Source organism: Sus scrofa, chromosome 4 (assembly GCF_054392235.1).
Source record: "Sus scrofa isolate SSC_HxYL_T2T_F1_AM1 chromosome 4, Sscrofa_HxYL_maternal_Yorkshire_Landrace_v2.0, whole genome shotgun sequence".
In the NCBI taxonomy this organism is placed as follows: domain Eukaryota; kingdom Metazoa; phylum Chordata; class Mammalia; order Artiodactyla; family Suidae; genus Sus; species Sus scrofa.
Genome location: NC_139386.1, coordinates 111,288,711 through 111,303,669, shown reverse-complemented (window position 1 = coordinate 111,303,669; position 14,959 = coordinate 111,288,711). Strand labels below are relative to the sequence as shown.

The window sequence follows — 14,959 nt, the reverse complement described above, 5'->3', positions numbered from 1 at the left end:
TGATAATAAAAGCAGAGATTAATGTGCTTTGGAGATGGAGACACAAGCCAAGGAATACAGAGAGAGAAGAGAGGAGAGAATCCATCTCGGAGCCTCCAGAAGGAACAAGACTGCTGACACTTTGACTCTAGCCCAGTAAAACTGATTTCAAACTTGAGCCTCCAAGAACAGTAAGAGAATAAAATATATGTTGTTTTAAGACACTTTGATACACTTAAGTTTATGGTAATTTTGTCACAGCAGCAACAGAAATATACAATCTATCATCTTACAAATTTTGATTTGGTTCAGAACTACTTGAATTTATGCTTATGTGGGAAGAAAGATCACCTGTGACTTAACCTGCTAGTGTTCTAAACCTGCTGAGGCAACACTTGGAAATAAAAGTTAAGAACTAAAAAATAGCACTACAAACACAAAAACCTGATTACTATATGTTAGCCACAAAATTGAGCATAAAGCATAAATGACACAATCTTTGCTTTTTAAGAAAGGGTTCAAGACTAGTATATAATTTTTACAGCTTATACCATGTACAACTATAGGGAGCACAATACAAAGATATGGCTATTAAGTCCAAAGAGTTGTACATTTAGTAACTGTAGCAGAAAATGCAAACAGGAGTTCCCATTATGGCTCAGCAGAAACGAATCTGATTAGCATCCATGAGGTTGCAGGTTCGATGCCTGGTCTTGGGTTAAGGATCTAGCGTTGCCGTGAGCTGTGGTGTAGGTGGCAGATGCGACTCGGATCCTGCATTACTGTGGCTGTAGGCTCGAAACCACAGCTCAGATTCAACTCCTAGCCTGTGAATCTCCATATGCCACGGGTGCGGCCATAAAAAGACGAAAAAAAAAGAAAAAGAAGAAAGAAAATGAAAACAAAATGTTATGCTAAAAGCAGGAAGTCAGTCTCTTAGCAGTCATATATATTGTTAAACTCAAATTTATAATTATATTTCAAAACAAAATATTGTCTTTAAAATACAAAATGCATACAAAGATCTTGCTCAAAGAAAATGCACAGAAACATTTTTCAAATCAAAGAGTGAAACAATATAGTCAGGAGAAAGGGGAAAATGAATATGATGGCAAAATACATTCAAGAAACAAATACTATAACTACAAAGGAGATAAGTCTAAGTAATTTAGAGGCAAAATTATATGAGCAACTAACCTACAGTGAATAAGGTAAGTTTTCACTGACGAGGTGATGATACTTATACACGGTCTTAAAGAGTCAACATGCATTCATGAGTGTGCACGAAAACCAAGAGTATACTTGATTGGCCTTGCTTCCTTAAACCCTGCACATTCCTAAGGAAGGCTTGTCTTCAATACTAGCCCTAGACTGGCTCACGGAAGATGACCTCTGAAGTTTTAGAATATTATGCCTGACAAAACTGTTTTTGTTTGCCTGAGGCCCTGGGCCATTTTTACTCAGTTTGACCTCTAGGGTCAGCTGGAGTCCAAGTAGGTAGTATCAGTTCTGTGGAGGCTGACCCCCAATATGACTGATTCCCCAATAAAAAAAACCTCAGGTGAGCTTCCCTGGTTGGCAATACTCCTCCTGTATATTGTCCTACATTCACTGTAACTGACAAAATTAAATTAAGCATCTCTCCTGGACTTCACACCACACACCTTTTCCCTTTGCTAATTTTAATACAAGTTCTTTCACTATAATAAAATGCAACCATGAAGTTCCCCGGTGGCCTAGCAATTAAGGATTTGGTGTTGTCACTGATGTGGTTCAGGTTTGATCCCTGGCACGGGAGCTTCCGTATGCGATGAGCATGGCCAGAAAATAAAAGATAGATAAATAAAATGCAACCATGACTATAAGACTTTTTTGTAATTCTGTGAGTCCTTCCAGCAAATCACTGAACCTGAGGGTTGTCTTGGGAAGTCCAAGAAAACTAGGAAAGGAAGAAACCACAGGCAAACCAAAAACATTGGTTCAATGCTCACAAATGGAAAAAAAGGAAAAGGAGACTAAAGATAGAAAAATATCTATATGTATACATAATTATATATGTGTAAAATACTGAGAAAGTTAATGTAAAGTTTGCAACATTTAATTGGCTTTTTTTTGGGAGGGGGGCTGAACCTGCAGCATGTTGAAATTCCCAGGCCAGGGATCAAACCTGCACCACAGAAGTTAACAACACAAGAACTTGCTGAGATGAGAAACCAGGGAACTCCTGAAGGAATATCTCTGAAGAGACATTCTGTTCTGTGTAAGAAACATTCAACATTATAAATGTATCCATTTTATCTATGTAAAAGTCACATGCCAGGTAGTTTATGTATTTATTTAATTAGCTGATTCTCAGATTCTTGACATTTCTACTTCTATCTGAAAAGCTTCTACTTCATCTTTTTTTCACTCCAAACCCCCGTTAAAATAACATCAAGCAGGAGATCCCGTTGTGGCGCAGTGGTTAACGAATCCGACTAGGAACCATGAGGTTGCGGGTTCGATCCCTGCCCTTGCTCAGTGGGTTGACAATCCGGCACTGCCGTGAGCTGTGGTGTAGGTTGCAGACGCGGCTCGGATCCTGCGTTGCTGTGGCTCTGGCGTAGGCCAGGGGCTACAGCTCCGATTCGACCCCTAGCCTGGGAACCTCCATATGCCGCGGGAGCAGCCCAAGAAATGGCAAAAAGACAAAAAAAAAAAAATAGCATCAAGCAATTTAATAGATAAAGACAATATCCAAAAAACTTAAAGTAGAGGAAAACTAGGGCAGCAAGGCACACAAATTGGTACACAAGCATTTTCAAGAAATGTAAATGGTAAAAGGGTACCTAGCTGTAGCAATAGAAACACAAAAGAAGGGAGGGAATACATTTGAGAAAGACTCCTTATTTGCTATAAAAATTTTCAGAGAGACTTGGAATTCAGAAATTCAAGGCATGAAAAAACTGTCCATGAGATACAAGGAAAATTTGAGTTAGCCAACATCAGCAAATCCCATTTCTATGCTAATTACTTCTGTCAGATTACCCAGAAGCCAAGGTATCTTACCACCAAGACAAAAAGAACTGAAGCTTCTTTGGGGATCTTTTTGCTATTTGCTTCTATATTTATAAATAAATTTGAAAACTACATAAATGTTTATGCTGAAAATGAGTCATTTCCATTTAAGTTTATGAGTAAGTATTATGCCCTTGTAATTAGTGTAGATCAGATGAGTATGCTTCTGACTCAGTCACTCAGTATTAGTTGTCATGGCGAGTTTTGATTATTATATAAAACTCAAACTCAAACTCCAAAGCCAAAGCTACTAACCAGTTTTATGCATAATATCCCTAAAACTGATTTCATTACTTCAAAGCTCAAGTTCTGAGAGACTCATTCATACCTATTAGATTAGATTAATTTCTTTTAAATTCCAACTTACTAAAATGTATAATTATCTGGGGGTGGGGTGGGTTAAAAGGCCAAAAATTGACAAATCTACCAACTAGTTTATTTCTATTGTGTTATTATGCTAAGTGGAATTTATGGGCAGTAAACTGGTAGTCTTCCATTCAAGATGGATTACTACGCAGATGTGTAAAGACCACCTGACCACCAACTCAAAGAAAATGGTCAACAGGTAACAAATTAAAGTGCAGATCCAAAAATATATAACTGAGTCTATAACCAAGAAGGCAAAATTTTGAACTGCCAGAAACAAAAAGGGTACTCGGAGCCCAAGTAGTGAGGTGCTGATGCAAGTGGGCCGCAAGGATGAGTGGTACCACTGCTGAGAATAGGAAGTAAGACAAAGGTTAGAAGGTTTTGAAACGGAACTCCTTTAAGAGAGCCATGGGGCAGGCTTTAAGTACCCTACAACCTAAAATCTTTGCCAGCTCTGGAGTCATCCGCAAGAAGTCAGAACACTTGGAGTTCTCTTGCAGCACAGTGGGTTAAGGATTGAGCGCTGTCATTGCTGTGCCTCAAGTCACTGCTATGGCTAGAATTTGATTCCTGGCTCTGGAACTTCCACATGCCATGGGTACAGCCAAAAAAATATTAAAAAAAAAAAAAAAAGTCGTATTACTAAACAAAGTCAAGCATAGATATGTAACCAAAGCGTGTATTATCTGCACAGTAAGTACCCAGATAGGCCAAGTTAGGAAACTAGTAAGTCGCCTAGTAGTAGCTTCTGAGTTAGTGAACCTGGAGATTCAGGGAGAGTGACATACTCAGCAAGCATGGAAGCTCCACAACTCTTCCCATATATCCTGCCCTATGCATCTCTCCCATCTGGCTGTTCCTGAATTATATTTTTAAAATAATAAACTGGTAGATTATCCAATGCCAGATGACTTAGAGGAAGTTCATGTAGTGATGCAACCTCCAGCTGAGCACATTCATGTCCTGGCACTGGTTTTCCTGAGACTTAAGAAACAATGAATGGAAAAGTGGAAGTGAATCTATTATGAACCAGAAGGAACCCAAAGAATCCAGTTCATCATATTAGTCATTTTCCCTAAAGCTGAAGTCAATGTTTCTCTTCTGTTCTCTATACTAAACTTAAGTTCTTATTTAAAAATCTCTCTTTTTTTTTTTTTTTTTTTGTCTTTTGTCTTTTTAGGGCCACACCTGCGGCCTATGGAGGTTCCCATGCTAGGTCTAATTGGAGCTGTTGCTGCCAGCCTACACCAGAGCCACAGCAATGCCAGATCCAAACCACATCTACAACCTACACCACAGCTCACGGCAACGCCGGATCCCTAACCCACTGAGCAAGGCCAGGGATCAAACCTGCAACCTCATGGTTCCTAGTCGGATTCATTTCCGCTGCACCGCAATGGGAACTCCTAAAATCTCCTCTTTAATCAAATCAGAACTCCAAATAAAATGTCCAAAAGCAGAAGTTATTATTTCTGCCTAATATCTACTTCTCTTCCTGGGATTCCTATTTAGGTCAATTTATATATTCATTCAACAACAACAAAAAGAGGCTTGTTTCGACACAAAATCATCTCATGAGAATACCCCTAACCCAAGGCACAAGTGGGACACTCACTGAAGATCAGCACATAAATAAAACTACAATGCACGTGAAGAAACCCAACACTATCAGAGTGAGTCAAAAACACACTAAACCAAGAAGTAAAAACCTAAACAACAGAAAGCAAAAAGACTTTCTAAGGGAGTTCCCACTGTGGCTCAATGGTAAACAAACCCAAGTAGCACCCATGAGGACGTGAATTATCCCTGGCCTTGCTCAGTGGGTTAAGGATCCAGTGTTGCCGTGAGCTGTGGTGGAGGTCACACACACACCTTGGATCCCGCATTGCTGTGGCTGTGGTATAGACTGGCGACTACAGCTCTGATTTGACCCCTAGCTTGGGAACCTCCATATGCCGTGGGTGAGGCCCTAAAAGACAAAAACAAACAAACAAAAAAAAAGACTTTAAATTTGTGCAACACGTTCAGAGATAAAGTGACAAAAGGAATCTGAAAAGAAGTGATCTGAACAAGAATCAAAGAAAATAAAATATAACTACTGAATAAATTCAAAACAAATATATAAACTGTAAAGAAAATTATCAAGGTAGAAGAAGGTAGATATGAAGAAATCACACAGAATTCAACAGAGAGATAAGGAGGGATAGAAACTACAAAAAGAGAAGCAGCAAGCTAAAGAAGTGAATGAGAAACTCCATTCTAGACGTTCATGAAGGAAAAGAGGTATAGATGCAAAAGAGATAATGACTGGAAATCTCAGAACTGAAGAAATGAGACCTCAGACTGCAATCCAGGTTCAGAGTGGGATAAATAAAAATAAATCTGGAGTTCCCGTAGTGGCTCAGGGGTTAACAAATCCGACTAGGAACCATGAGGTTGCAGGTTCGATCCCTGGTCTCACTCAGTGGATTAAGGATCCGGCATTGCTCACAACGATCACAGACGCAGCTCAGATCTGGCATTGCTGTGGCTCTGGCGTAGGCTGGCAGCTACAGCTCCGATTAGACCCCTAGCCTGGGAACCTCCATATGCCGTGGGTGCGGCCCTAGAGAAGACCAAAAAAAAAAAAAAGACAAATAAATAAATAAATCTGCACCTAAACATAACAAAGACGAAGAAAAAACTCTTAGTAACTATTAGTAATGGAAGAAAACCAGGAGTTCCCGTCATGGCTCAGTGGGAAATGAATCTGACTAGCATCCATGAGGACAGGACACAGGTTCAATCCCTGGCCTCACTCAGTGGGTTAAGGACCTGGTGTTGCCATGAGCTGTGGTGTAGGTCACAGACACGGTTCAGATCCTGCATTTCTGTGGCTGGGGTTTAGGCTACAGCTCCCATGAGACCTCTAGCTTGGGAACCTCCACAGGTGCAGTCCTAAAAGGACAAAAGAAGGAAGGAAGGAAGAAAGGGAGGGAGGGAGGGAGGAAGGAAGGAAGGAAGGAAGAAAATCAAAGTTAAAGCTGACCTCAACAGTAAAAACTGCGAAAAAATAACAGGAATAATATCTTCAAAGCTGCTAGAGAAAATAACAGTCACCCAGAAATCTGTATCTTGATAAAATTGCTATTCAACAATAAGAGCAAATTAAATTATCAGACATATAACAGTACTATTTATTGCTATAAAAAGTAATAAACATTAAGTTGAACCATATAAAACTGCCAATATTAGACTACTTATCACCTGCAAATATGGCAATTTTATACAGTTATATTTACTTTTAGAACATGGAAAAATATTTAGAAATGAGATACAAAAAATAATTAGCAAAGGCATCAATAAAATACACTGATATCTAAACATGCATGGGCTAAAAGTAAATATTATATAAATATTAGAGAGGTAAATAAAATGAAATTTTAAAAAAATTAAATTCCCACCAAGGCAATTCCCTGCTGGCCTTAATGGTTAAGGATTCAGTGTTGTCACTACTGTGGCTTGGGTCACTGCTGTGATGTGGGTTGGACTGCTGGCCCAGCAGCAGCAGTGACCCAAGCCACATGCCACAGCCACAAAATATATATAATAATGTGTTCTGTCATGATCATTCTAATTACAACATGAAGAGGAAAGTAATATATAATTAAACGTATGTCAATTAAAACAAGGTAAATCCTTGCCTTAAGAAAATAAGCAAGGACCTCAAAACTCAATCAGACAAAATAGTCAAGTTTCAGAAATTCCAGGAATCTCTATTAGTTGGAACCTTTTTCTTAAGTCAGAGTCCAAAAACTGGCTCATGAGACTACTTAGGACACAGAGACTCTGCCACCCCACTTTCCTTGTCAGACGTTTTCCAGCCTAACCTTGCTCTAACTTGCACTTCAGTCTTTATCCCAGTGATAAAAGTGATTCTAACCTGCTCATTTGAAAATAAGGGCTGTGCTGGGGACAGGAGATAATCATGATCAAATTATATCCACATCTGCCTTAGTACAAGGTTCACTTTAAGATCAGTTAGTATTTATGAGAACCCTATATGTATTATTTCATTTAGTCCTCATAACATCTCTGTAAAGTAGATTCAGTCATTACCCCCACTTCAAAGGTGAATAAATTGAGGTTCAAGGAGATTAGATAATGTTCTCAAGTCATATGTAAATGGAGGGGAGAGGAGACCAAGATCTGAAACCACAATTTGTGAACCTATGCTCTAAAATCTATGCTAAACTAGCTCTCTAATTAAAAGGCTGGTAGATTAGTAACAAATTACATTAATGCAGTCATAAAAGAAAAGTAGAGGATAAATTAGAGGCAGAAGTGATTGATTTAATGAACAAGTATATGATTATGGAGAGATATTAACAGTTATAGCAAGGAAAGAAATTAGAAATTCTAGATAATATGCAAGTTTCTGATATGGATATAATTCATGGATAATTACAAACCTACTCAAAATGAGGGAAAAGTAATTTTAGCCAGAATAGATACATTTTGGATAGATGGTGTTTACCATACTTTTGGAATTGAAGAGTGAATCACTAGCATATAAATAGTTCAAATCTAAAGCACAGTTAAGATTAATGAAGTATTGAGGATGATGGAGGAATAGGACTGGAGCTCAACTTCTCTCCTAAAAACAACAAAATTTACAACTAAATGCTGAACAAAAGCAATCTTCAGCCAAATGGACTGGAAACTTTCAAAAAGATATCCTACTCCAGAAGACAAAGAGGAGGCCACATCAAGAGGGAGGAGGGGCGATTACCCGATATAAGCAACCACATACCTTCTGGGTGGGAAACCCCACATTGAACTCCCACGTGTGGGGATCCGGCACTGGGAGAAAGAGCCCCCAGAGCATCTGGCATTGAAGGTCAGTGGGGCTTGTACAAAGGAGCTCCATGGGACTGGGGGAAATGGAGACCCCATTCTTAAAAGGCACACATAGACTTTCATGTGCACTGGGTCCCAGGGCAAAGCAAAGTCTCCATAGGAATCTGGGTCAAACCTGACTTGGAGGACCTCCTGGGAAAACAGGGGTGAGTGTGGCTTGTTGTGGGGGAAAGACATGGGAAACAATGCTCTTGGGAATATTGAGCAGCATGCCTTTCTCTGGAGGTGGCCATTTTGGGAAAAATCTGGCCACACCTATCAGCACTGAGAAGCCCCAGGGCAAACAACAATCCAGGTGGGATCACAGTCCCGCCCCTCAGTAAATGGGTTGCCTAAAGACCCCCCCAGGCACACAGCAGCTCTAATTCCATCCAGAGACAAAGCCCCAAGCACCAGAGGGACAGGAATCAGCTCCACCTACCAGTGGGCAGGCATCAATACCTCCCAGCAGGAAGCCTACAGCAAGCCCCCGTATCAACATCAGCCACAAGGGGGGCAGCCACCAGAAGTAAGAGAGGCTACAACTCTATTATCTGTAAAAAGGTCACCACACCAAAAACCTATAAAAGTGAGAAGGCAGAGAACTATAACTCAGATGAGGGAGAAAGAAAAAATCCCAGAAAATCCAGTTAAGTGATCAGGAGATTCTCAATCTCCAGGAAAAAGACTTTAGACTGTTGATGCTGAAGATGATGCAAGACACTGTAAATAACTGGAGGCAAAGATGGATAACTTACAGGAAACACTGAGCAAAGAGATACAAGATATAAAACTTAAACAAGAAGAGATGCAAAATGACTGAAATAAAAAATTCACTAGAAGCAGCTAACAGCAGAATATAGGAGGCAAATAAATAGCAAGGTGGAGAACATATTAGTGGAAATTATGGATGCAGAACAGAAAAGAGAAAAAAGATTAAAAACAAATGAAGAGAGTCTCAGAGAACTCTGGGACAACGTTAAACGCACCAGTATCTGTATTATAGGGGTGCTAGAAGAAGAGAGAGTGAAGGGGACAGAAAAAATATTCAAAGAGACAATAGTCGAAAATTTCCCTAACATGGGAAAGAAACCACTCACTCAAATCCAGGAAGTGCAATGACTACCACATAAAATAAACCCAAGGAGGAACACCCCAAGAAACATATTAATCAAACTGACCAAAATTAAAGACAAAGAGAAAATACTGAAAGCAGCTAGGGAAAAGAAACAAATAGCATACAAGGGAACCCCAATAAGATTACTGGCAGATTTTTCAGCAGAAACTCTGCAAGCCAGAAGGGAGTAGCATGATATACTTAACGTGATGAAAGGAAAAAAACTTCCAACCAAGATTACTTTACCCAGCAAGGTAAATCTCTCATTCCGATTTGAAGGAGAAATCAAACGCTTCACAGAGAAGCAAAAGCTAAGAGAATTCAGCAACACTAAACCAGCTTTATAACAAATACTAAAGGAACGTCTTTAGGCAGAAAAGAAAAGGCTGCAACAGGAAACAAAAATACCACACATGACAAGGCCCACGAGTAAACGTATATATACAGTAAAGATACGAAATCACCCATGCACAACTATGCCACCAAAATCAGAAATCTTAAGAAGAGGTGTGTACAAATGCAGGACGCTGGAGATACACTTGCAATTAAGAGACCAACAACTTTAAAACAATCTCATATATATAGAGACACTTATATCAAAACTTCAGAATAACTGCAAAACAAAAATCTACAATTGATACACAAACAAATAAGAAAAATCAACTCAAATACAACACTAAAGATAGGCATCAAACCACAGAGGAGAGAATAAGAAAAGAAGGGAAGACTAAAGATCAACAAAAACAAATCTAAAGCAATTAATAAAATGGCAGTAAGAACATACATATCAATAATTACCTTAAATGTTAATGGGCTAAAGGCCCCAACCAAAAGACCTAGACTAGCTGAATGAATACAAAAACAAGATCCATATATATGCTGTCTTCAAGAGACCCTTCACTTCTAGGGACACATATCAATTGAAAGTGAGAGGATAGAAGAAAATATTCCATGCAAACAGGGATCAAAAGAAACTGGAGTAGCAATACTCATAACAGATAAAATAGACTTTAAAATGAAAAACATTTTAAGGGACAAGGAAGGTCACTACATAATGATCAAAGGATCAATCCAAGAAGATATAACAATTTTAAATATCTATGCACCCAGCATAGGTTCACCACAATATATAAGGCAACTGCTAAAAACCTTACAAGGACAGATCAACCATAACACAATAACAGCGGGAGACTTTAACACCTCACTTACAGCAATGGACAGATCATCCAGACAGAAAATCACTAAGGAAACACAGGCCCTGAATGAAGCATTAGATCAGATGGGCTTAATAGATATTTATAGGACATTCCATCCAAAAGCAACAGAATACACATTCTTCTCAAGTGCACATGGAACACTCTCTAAGATTGATCACATCCTGGGCTACAAATGAAACCTCGGTAACTTTAAGAAAATTGAAATCACATCAAGTATCTTTTCCGACCACAACACTATACACTGGAAATCAACAAGAAAAAAATTGCAAAAAAAAAAACCAAAAAAACAAACACATGGAGACTAAACAACATGCTACTAAACAACCAATGGATCACTGAAGAAATCAAAGAGGAAATTAAAAAACACCTAGAAGCAAATGACAAAGATACAACACTCCAAAACCTATGGGATGCAGCGAAAGCCATTCTAAGAGGAAAGTTTATAGCAATACAAGCCCACCTCAGGAAACAAGAAAAAGCTCAAATAAACAAGCTAACTTTACATCTAAAGCAGCTTGAGAGAGAAGAACAGACAAGACCTAAAGTTAGTAGAAGGAAAGAATTCATAAAGATCAGAGCAGAAATCAATAACACAGAAACGAAGAAAACCATAGAAAAGATCAATCAAACGAAAAGATGGTTCTTCGAAAAGATCAACAAAATTGATAAACCCTTAGCCAGAGCTATCAAGAAAAAAAGAAGACTCAAATCAATAAAATTAGAAATGAAAAAGGAGAAGTCACAACGGACATCACAGAAATACAAAGGATCATAAGAGATATGCAACTATACGCCAATAAAATGGAAAACCTAGAAGAAATGCACAAATTCTTAGAAAAGTACAATCTTCTAAGACTAAACCAAGATGAAACAGCAAAGATGAACAGACCAATCACAAGAACTGAAATTGAAACTGTGATTAAAAAAACTTCTAACAAACAAAATCCAGACCAGACGGCTTCACAGGCCAATTCTAGCAAACATTTAGAGAAGAGCTAACACCTATTCTTATGAAACTATTTCAAAAAATTGCAGAGGAAGGGATACTCCCAAACTCATTCTATGAGGCCAGCATCACCCTGATACCAAAACCAGACAAAGATACCACAAAAACAGAAAACTACAGGCAATGCCACTTATGAACATAGATGCGAAAATCCTCAACAAAAGAACCACATCCAACAATACATTAAAAGGATTGTACACTGGAGTTCCTGTCATGGCTCAGTGGTTAACGAGTCCGACTAGGAACCATGAGGTTGCGAGTTCGATCCCCGGCCTTGCTCAGGGGGTTAAGGATCCGGCGTTGCCGTGAGCTGTGATTGTAGGTTGCAGACGCGGCTCGGATACCGCATTGCTGTGACTCTGGTGTAGGCCGGTGGCTACAGCTCCGATTAGACCCCTAGCCTGGGAACCTCCATATGCTGCGGGAGCGGCCCAAGAAATGGCAAAAAGACAAAAACAAATAAATAAATAAATAAAAAGATTGTACATCATGATCAAGTGGGATTTATCCCAGGGATGCAAGGGTTCTTTAATATCTGCCAATCAATCAATGTGTTACACCCATTAACAAACTGAAGAATAAAAACCACATGATCCTCTCTATTGAGGCAGAAAAGGCCTTTGACAAAATCCAACACCCATTTCTGATAAAAACCCTTCAGAAAGTGGGCATAGAGGGAACCTACCACAACATAATAAAGGCCATATATGACAAACCCACAGCTAACATCATTCTCAATGGTGAAAAGCTGAAAGAATTCCTGCTGAGATCAGGAACAAGACAAAGATATCCGCTCTCACCACTACTCTTCAACATAGTTTTGGAAGTCCTAGACACAGCAATCAGAGAAGTAAAAGAGATAAAAAGAATCCAAATTGGAAAGGAAGAAGTAAAACCATCACTATTTGCAGATGACATGATACTATACCTAGAGAATCCTAAAGACTCTACCAGAAAACTGTTAGAGCTCATCCAGGAATTTGGCAAAGTCGCAAGATACAAAATTAATACAAAAATTGATGGCGTTTCTATACACTAACAATGGAAGATGAGAAAGAGAAATTACGGAAGCAATCCCGTTTACCATCGCATCCAAAAGAATAAAATACCTAGGAGTAAACCTACCTAAAGAAACAAAAGACCTGTACTCTGAAAACTATAAAACACTGATGAAATAAATCAAAGGTGACACAAATAGATGGAAAGACATAACATGCTCTTGGACTGGAAGAGTTAATATTATCAAAATGACTCTACTACCCAAGGTAATCTACAGATTCAATGCAAGCCCATCAAATTACCAAGGACATTTTCCACAGAACTCAAATATTTTCAAGTTTGTTTGGAAGCACAAAAGACCCAGAATAGCCAAAGACATCCTGAAAAAGAAAAATGGAGCTGGAGGAATCAGGTTCCCAACCTCAGACGATACTACAAAGCAGCAATCATCAAAACTGTTTGGTACTGGCACAAAGAGAGAAATACAGATCAGTGGAACAGGATAGAAAGCCCAGAATTAAACCCATGCACCTACAGCCAACTAATCTATGACAAAGAAGGCAAGAATATACAATGGAGAATAGACAGCCTGTTCAGTAAGTGGTGCAGGGAAAACTGGACAGCCACATGGAAAAGAATGAAATCAGAATACTCCCTAACACCATATACAAAAATAAACTCAAAATGGATTAAAGACCTAGATACAAGGCCAGACACTATAAAACTCTTTGAGGAAAACATAGGCCAAACACTCTCTGACATAAATGATAGCAACATCTCAGATCCACCTCTTACAGTAATGACAGTAAAAATAAATAAATGGGACCTAATTAAACTTAAAAGTTTCTGCACAGCAAAGGAAACCCTAAACAAAATGAAAAGACAACCCACAGAATGGGAGAAAATCTTTGCAGATGAATCGACTGACAAGGGATTAATCTCCAAAATTTATAAACACCTTCTGCAACTCAATACCAAAAACAAAAACAAAAACAAAAACAAAACCAACGCCAACCAAAAAAACAGGCAGAAGACCTAAACAGACAATTCTCCAAAGAAGACATACATACAGATGGCCAATAAACACATGAAAAGATGTTCAGCATCACTCATTATTAGAGAAATGCATATCAAAACCAGTGAGGTACCGCCTTACACCAGCTACAATGGCCATCATCAAAGTCTACAAACAGTAAGTGCTGGAGAGGGTATGGAGAAAAAGGAACCCTTTTACACTGTTGGTGGGATTGTAAATTGGTGCAACCCCTGTGGAAAAACAGTATGGAGATGCCTCAGAAAACTAAAATAGAACTACCATTTGATCCAGCAATCCCACTCCTGGGCATCGATCCAGAGAAAACCATGACCCGAAAAGACACATGTACTCCCATGTTCACTACAGCCCTATTTTCAATAGCCAAGACATGGAAACAACCTAAATGTCCATCAACAGAGAAGTGGATCAAGAAGATGTGGTACATATACACAGTGGAATATTACTCAGCCATCAAAAGGAACGAAATACCAGCATTTTTAGCAACATGGATGGACTCAGAAATTATCATGCTGAGTGAAGTCAGTCATACAATGAGACACCAACATCAAATGCTTTCACTGACATGTGGAATCTGAAAAAAGGACAGAATGAACTTCTTTGCAGAACAGACACTAACTCACAGACTTTGAAAAACTTATGGTTTCCAAAGGAGACAGTTCAGGGCCGGGGGGGGGAGGTTTCACTGGGATTGTGGAATGGAAATCCTATAAAACTGCATTGTGATAATCACTGTACAAGTATAAATGTAATAAATCCACTGAGTAATAAAAAAAAAGATTAATGAAGTATTGGATCAAGAACATCATCCTTTGTTACACCAACATTTATGGGTCAAGCGAAAAGAAAAGGAGTTCTCAGATTTAAGAGACAGATTTCAAATATTTTCAACTGCAAATCACAATAAGTACATTTTATATCAGAAGCCAGTTACACAAACATATATATGTAACTGAAATAAATGAGAATCAAACAAGAGTATACTACCTCTTCCATTAACCACTCATGATCTTGTCATCACTTGTCATCATTTACTTTTAAAATTTTTCAGGACATTTTTGTCCTAAAATGTCAGCTGGCCCTTGAGATGACCTAACACTCTTTTTATTCAGCCCTAGATTCTCCTTCCCATAGCCTGAAGCAGTCAGTCCAAAACTTCAATCATCAACCTCCTTCTTTTCACTTAGAAAATAACTATGGATGAAAAATACAGACATGTTTTCAGGTGGACAAGGGAGCAAAGGGGAATTTACACATATAGTTTCTAATTACTTAACTAGGAG

General features: G+C 38.7%; 1 protein-coding gene across 5 annotated transcripts in view; it reads right to left on the bottom strand.

The window, feature by feature from the left end:
* TRIM33 (tripartite motif containing 33) overlaps positions 1-14,959 on the bottom strand; it is a 133,156-nt gene that overhangs the window by 68,717 nt on the left and 49,480 nt on the right. The gene's annotated exons all lie outside the window — the stretch shown is intronic.